This window comes from Triticum dicoccoides, chromosome 6A (genome assembly GCF_002162155.2).
Source record: "Triticum dicoccoides isolate Atlit2015 ecotype Zavitan chromosome 6A, WEW_v2.0, whole genome shotgun sequence".
Taxonomy (NCBI): Eukaryota; Viridiplantae; Streptophyta; class Magnoliopsida; order Poales; family Poaceae; genus Triticum; species Triticum dicoccoides.
The window spans coordinates 189,627,716-189,635,425 of NC_041390.1; positions in this window are offsets into that span (position 1 = coordinate 189,627,716).

The following is a 7,710-nucleotide window of genomic DNA, read 5'->3' on the forward strand; positions in this document are numbered from 1 at the left end:
ATCGAAAATCTCTTTTATGCAGTTGTTGGTGAGATAACCTCGACGTCACCCAGTACTGGGGCAGGAGTTCGGGAGTATTGCCATGACTCGTATAACGGATGCTTTTCGTAGGTTGAGGTAAATGATTTCCAAAGGTTACTTGGTTATGTGTTGAAGGATGGATACAGCTGGATGTAGGATTTTCTAGTTTTGGGTGAGATATTATGCTTCCGCTGTATCCCCAACTCCTAATTGCATAGCCAGAAAGTTTTGGGGGTTTTATAGGTGGGGATTCAAGTAGCTCTAGTATTTCTTCCCGCAGATATTTGGTTTGTGATTGGGTAATCCTTACCAATTATTTGTTCATGTCTATACCTTGTTGCTTTATTCATCTACCTTTATCTAAGTGGCTTCTCAACTTATGGAAGTGTGATGATTTACTTTGGAATTCATTCGTTCATTCTTGTTTGAATGTTAATGCTATATGTTGCAATTTCGATCCATTGATTCAGCTTGAATATATGTCTTTCAAGATGCTAGCGGATGTCAACCTCTTCAGAATGGCTCCTCCAATGCGTCAGAATTCGGAACCTCCACCACCACCTCCATCTCCGGAGGCATGGAAAGCTGTCATGGCCGCCACCAACGCCAACACTCAGATGCTTTTGCAACTCTGGCAAGAGCGCAACCAAGGAAATCAAGACCAAGGCAACAATCAAGCTCAGTTTGCTACCCTCAATCAGTTCCTCGCAAACCAGCCGAAGTCCTTCAGTAACTGTGTCGAGGCCACAGACGCCAACGACTGGCTCGTGGATATCTGCAAACATTTTGAGTGTAGTAATGTCAGGCCTGAGGACTTTGTCAAGTTTGCTTCGTTCCAACTCAAAGACCAAGCTGCTGAGTGGTATCAACAATACAAATATTCCAGAGGAGGTCATGTGATTACCTCGGACTTCAAAGCTCACCACATTCCTCAAAGTGTTGCTGAGAGCAAGCGCGAGGAGTTCCACAATCTCAAGCAAGGCAAGATGTCTGTTTACCAATACAACATCCTGTTTCAGAGGCTCACTCGCTTCGCTAAACAAGACATCCCTGACGAGAAGAGCATGATTTATCAATTCAGAGGTGGCCTCAGAGAAGATCTGCAATTAACTCTCATGCTTTTTGAGCCGACCAAGTATGATGAGTTCTAGAACATGGCACTAAAGCAAGAGGCTGCTCAGCTCAAGTGTGATGCATCTAAGAAGAGAGTCAGGGATGCAGCTCCATCTTCTTCTTCAACTCAAATGGCAGCTAAGCAACAGAAGTTCTGGTTGCCTCCTCCTCCTCCGTTTCATCAGCCTTATCAGCAGAAGAGCAAAGGTGGCAATGGGTCTTCCCCACCACCCAACCCAGGCTATCAGAGCAAGCTCCGTCTCATGCTCCAAGGTCAAGTGCTCCTTATCACCGTCCGCTCTCAGAGGTTACTTGCAACAAGTGTCAGCAGAAAGGGCACTATGCAAACAAATGCCTCAACCAAAGGGGCATTCCGCCTCCTCCTCCTGTGAGATCTGCCATCAATGCAGTGGCCAAGCATAATTCCAAGGTTGCAAAGGTCAACATGATGAACGCAGCTCAGGCAGAGGACTCTTCAAAAGTGATCATGGGTAATCTTCCTGTTAATGATATTCCTGCAAAAGTCCTTTTTGATACTGGTGCATCGCATTCTTTCATGAAAGACCTTTTGTGGCTATGCATGATTTGGTTACCCAAGTATTACCGAGACCTTTGCCTATTGTTTCTCCGGCCCAACAAATGACTTCTCGAGTATTCGTTCCGGATTCCGTTATCAAGATGGGCGACTATAAGTTTCTGTCTTCTCCAATTGTTCTTGGTGACTCGGATATTGATATAATTCTCGGCATGGATTGGCTTTCTAAGCAGAAGGCTCAGCTTGATTGTGCTGCCAGGCAGATTCAATTGACACACTCGTCTGAGGATGTGATCATCTATGCCGCTCGTGATGAAACCATTCGGCTATTTTCTCTCAATGAGAAGGGCGAGTTGAATGCCATCTCTTAGATTCCAGTCGTTTGTGAATATTAAGACGTCTTTCCAGAAGAGCTTCCAGGAATGCGTCCTCACCGGCCAGTTGAATTCGTCATCGATCTTGAGCCTGGCACGGAACCTGTTTGCAAACGTCCTTACAAGCTTGGACCAGAAGAGTTGAAGGAACTGAAGAAACAAATCGATGAACAACGGCGTATGGGTCTGATCTGACCGAGTTCTTCTCCATGGGGTTGTTGTGTTCTTTTTGTCAAGAAGAAGGATGGCACGGACCGACTTTGTGTCGACTACCGTCCATTGAACAAGAAGACAATAAAGAACAAGTATCCACTTCCCAACATCAATGAGCTATTCGAGAAACTCAAAGGTGCTCAAGTATTCTCCAAGCTTGACCTTCGTATGGGTTATCATCAGATTCGTATTCGTGAACGAGATATTCCCAAGATAGCATTCAGAACAAGCTATGGTTCTTATGAATACACTGTCATGTCTTTCGGCCTTGTCAATGCTCCTCCAACGTTCTCTCGCATGATGAACTTCATCTTCAACCCTTACACAAATGATTTCGTCTTGGTGTATCTCGATGATATTTTGGTCTTTTCTAAGAACAAGGAGGATCATGCCAAGCATTTGAGATTGGTACTCGACAAACTCAGAGAACATCAGTTCTATGCGAAGTTCTCAAAGTTTGAGTTTTGGCTCGATGAGGTTCTCTACCTTGGCCATATCATCTCAGCCAAGGGCATTGCTGTTAATCCCGAGAAGGTGTCTGCAATTGTGAATTGGGAACCGCCTCAGAATTTGAAGCAGCTCCGCAACTTTCTTGGGCTTGCAAGCTATTGTTGAAGATTCATTGAGAATTTCTCTAAGATTGCAAAGCCTCTTTCCAACCTCCTCCAGAAGCATGTGAAGTATGTCTGGACGCCTGATTGTGACGTGGCTTTCAATACCCTGAAAGAGAAGCTAGTCACAACTCATGTTTTGACTCCTCCTAATGAATCCAAACCATTCGAAGTTTTCTGTGATGCCTCCCTGCAAGGTCTCGGTGCTATGTTAATGCAAGAGAAGAAAGTTGTGGCTTATACCTCTCGCCAGTTGAAGCCCAACGAAAAGAACTACCATACTCATGACCTCGAGTTGGCGGTAGTTGTCCATGCTCTTTTAACATGGAGACATCTTTTGTTGCGAAGGAAAGTGGACATCTTCACTGATCATAAGAGCCTCAAGTACATCTTCACTCAGCCCAACCTCAACCTCAGGCAGACTCATTGGGTCGAAATGATTCAGGAATACAATCCGAGTATTGAATATACTCCACGCAAGGCCAATGTCATTGCAGATGCTTTGAGCAGGAAGGCTTACTGCAACAGCTTAATCCTCAAGCCCTTCCAACCGGACCTTTGTGAAGCTTTCTGCAAGCTTAATCTCCAAGTTGTTCCTCAAGGATTTCTTGCCAACCTCCAAGTATCTCCTACTTTGGAAGATCAAATTAGTGAGGCACAACTTCTTGATGCAATGGTGAAGAAGGTGAAAATGGGATTGCCAAGAGCCAACCCAAGTACAAGTGCTATCGCCTTGATGACAAAGATACTCTACTCTTCAAGGATCGAATTGTTGTTCCTAAAGGTGACCTTCGTAAAGTCATCATGAACAAGGCTCACAATTCCATTCTATCCATTCATCCTAGAAGTACAAAGATGTACCATGACCTCAAGCAGTCGTACTGGTGGACTCGAATGAAACGAGAAATTGCTCAGTTCGTGAATGAATGTGATGTCTACAGAAGAGTGAAAGCAGAACACCAACGGGCAGCTGGTCTCCTCCAACTTCTTTCCATTCCAGAATGGAAGTTTGACCATATTGAGATGAAATTCGTAACTGGATTTCCCAAGTCCAAACATGGAAATGATGCTATCTTTGTTGTCATCGACAAGCTTAATAAAGTGGCTCATTTTCTTCCTATCAAAGAATCGATCACAGCAGCTCAGTTGGCAGAGCTATACACCTCCAGGATTGTCTCTTTGCACGGCATTCCGCAGTTGATATCTTCAGATCGTGGAATCATCTTTACTTCTAAGTTCTGGGACTCCTTCCAGAAGGCTATGGGCACCAACATTTGCTTCAGCACAGCCTTCCATCCTCAAACTAGTGGACAAGTCAAGCGAGTCAATCAGATTCTTGAAGATATGCTTAGGGCTTGTGTCATTTCCTTCGGTATGAAGTGGGAAGATTGTCTTCCATATGCCGAGTTCTCCTACAACAACGGCTTCCAAGCAAGATCGGGCAAGGCCCCATTCGAGATTCTCAATGGCAGAAAGTGACGTACTCCTCTTAATTGGCCAGAGACTGGTGAACGCCAACTTCTTGGCAATGACTTGATCACAGAGGCTGAAGAAATGTGTAAAGTCATCTGTGAAAATCTCAAAGCCGCGCAATCGCGCTAGAAGAGTTACTGTGATAGCAAGCATCGTGACTTGACTTTCGAGATCGGAGACCATGTCTACCTCCGCGTATCTCCAATGAAAGGTACTCGTCGCTTCGGTATCAAACGGAAGTTTGCCCCTAGATACGTGGGTCCTTTCAAGATCATTGGCAAAAGAGGCGACCTCGCCTATCAACTTGAGCTTCCATCCAACTTTGCAAATGTGCACGACGTGTTTCACGTGTCACAGCTTCGCAAGTGTTTCAAGACTCCTGACCGCACCATCAACTTCGAAGAGATTGATCTCCAAGAAGACATGTCTTATCATGAGCATCCCATTGCTATTCTTGAAGAAACCGAGCGCAAGACTCGCAACAAGTCTATCAAATTCCTGAAAGTGAAGTGGTCATACCATTCCGACTGAGAAGCCACCTGGGAACGCGAGGACCACCTCCGTTCCGAATATCCGGAGTTCTTTCAGTCCTAGATCTCGGGACGAGATCCTTTCGTAGTGGTGGAGTGTTGTAACACCCCGGATGTAATTTGCCATATTTGTACTCCGACTCTTGCCATTTTCGGCTCTAAGTTATGAGATTCTCTCGTAGTTGGGTTTTGTCTTCGTTTTGCATTTTGTCCATGTCATGCATTTCATATCATGTCATCATGTGCATCGCATTTGCATACGTGTTTGTCTCATGCATCCGAGCATTTTCCCCGTTGTCCGTTTTGCAATCTGACACTCCTACGTCCTCCGGCGTCCCCTTTTGTTTCTTTTCGTGAGTGGGTGTTAAACTTTCTCGGAATGTACCGATATTTGCCAAGTGGCCTGGGTACACCACCGGTAGACCGCCTGTCAAGTTTCGTCCCATTTGGAGTCTGTTTGATACTCCAACGGTTAACAGCGGAACCATAAAGGCCTCGTGTGTGTTGCAGCCCAACACCCCTCCAAAGCGGCCCAATAACCCATCCAAACCTATCCCATGTCCTCCGTCGGATCATGATCGGGTGGTCCAAAACTACACATCATTTGGACACTCCCACCACCTTCTAGGTATAAATATGTGATCCCCGTCGAAATTTGCGGTCGAAACCCTAGTCTCCTCCTTCCTCCACGCGCCGGACACGTCCGCCGGTGCCGAACACATCCACCACCGCCACGCCAAGCCAACCCATGCGCACCACGTGTCCCCACCACCGGAGTTCCCACCGCGCGTCGCCGCGGGCCCGCGGGGCCCGAACCGTCTTCGTCGCCGCCCGCAGCGCCCCGCGCCTCCCCCGCGCATCCCCGCCGCCTGAAGCCACCCGACGCCGCCGCGGCCTGCCCTTGCCGGCGACCGCGCCCGGGAGCCGCCGCCACCACCGACGTCTGTCGCCTCGCCGCTCCTCCGCCGCCTTGTCGCCCGCGCTGCCCGCGCCTCCCTGTCACCGCCTACCTCGTCCCGGAGCTCCGGCGAGCTTCCCGCGAACTCCGACCGCCTTCTTCCACATCTCCAGCGAACATCGGGAACCACACCACCCCAGATCTAGAAACCCTAAGGTTGATCCCGAATTTATCCTAAGTCCCTGAGAGTTTACATTCCAGAGCCCTGTTCGACATGCGATAACTCTGTGTCCGTAGCTCCGTTTTGTGCATGCAATATATCAAAATGTTCATCATGACGTGCTCTTCATTTTGTTCCATTGTGACATGCTTGTTTGAGTACATCTTGATGCCCAAATCGTTTATGCAAGAGTGCTTTAAAATGTTAGATGCTGATTCTTAGCAGAGTATGAGGATTTGTCATTTTTGCTACGTTTGTTGTGTGTTGCATATGGGCATGAGCTCTACATGTGTTTTGGGATATGCCATACCATCTTTACAAGGGTACCTGCCATGTATTTTTGTGACCAATGTGGTGACTAGCACAAGCATGCAAATTAGCTCTCGTGATATTGCTAATTTCAGAGACTTAGGATTTCACTAAGTCATTTCCCTGTTGTTATTTCTATGCCATGTATTCAAGTTGCTACGGTGAGATCCATGCTTCTTTTGAGTTGCTTCAGTAAGGATGATTTTGACATATGGTTATGCTCTATCCATCCATTACCCTGTTTGCATTTATGGAGTGCCCTAGCATGGCTTAATCTTGCTCTACTTTTGCTATAAAATGTTCCTGGCAGATTGTTTACGTGTTAATCAATTTTGCCAAGGTTGTTGTAGTTGATCCATGCATGCTATGAGCTTGTTCTTGCCATGGTTAGCTTCATGAACATGTCTTCTTACTGGCAGTATGCTTAGATTGTCATGCAATGCCTTGAGATGAGTGAATCGAGCTCGCAAACATGCCTTCATATCTCTGTTTTTGCCATGCTCAGTTTTCTGCTAAGTCTGAATCTGTTAACGAAACTTGCTATGTTTACATGGGTGCCATCATATCTTCTGATCCTTTTTGGCTCATAGTTAGTAATGTACTTTTGTTCTATGCTTTGAGTAGATTCATGCAATGCCTTTGGTTGCTATGTTACTAACCATTAGCATGTTGTTAGCTTGCTCTAAACATGTCTTCCTGATGTTAATTCCTGGCATGTTGTTATTTCACCAAGTCTGTGAAGTTGATATATTTTGCTCTTTTGCCATGCTTGTTTGAACCTGTTCTAGTGTGATTTAGTCGTATCTCAGTGTTCATCTTTTGTCAAGCATCTTGAGTAGATCACTGCCATATGCTTTGTTGCTATATTGGAGTGCAGTAGCTTAATTTCTTGTTCCATTCTAGATGGCATCGTGTTGTTAATCGCAGAATTGTGTCATTTTTGTTTTGCTTGCCATTTGCAAACCGTGCATCCGATTCCGGTGATCTTTATATCGATTTGGACCGAAATCAACTCATCTTTTCAGCGGAGCACTTGGTTTGCCAAGTTGATGCCTTGATCAATCTTTTCCTTCTGGAGCACGCATATGCATTGCATATCACATCTCGCATATCATATCATGTTTTGCATCATGTTGCTTGCGCATTGCATCGTGATTCATTGTTGGTCTTTTGCTTGTGTGCTTGTCTTGGGTAGATCCGGGATACGAGTACGTGATCGAGGAACCCGTTGAGTACGCTTACGAGGATCAAGCTTTCATCAACTCGGAGAACTTTGCAGGCAAGATGACCATACCCTCGAAATCACTTCTATCTTTACTTGCTAGTTGCTCGCTCTATTGCTATGCCGCGATACCTACCACTTGCTATATCATGCCTCCCATATTGCCATGTCAAGCCTCTAACCCATCTTTC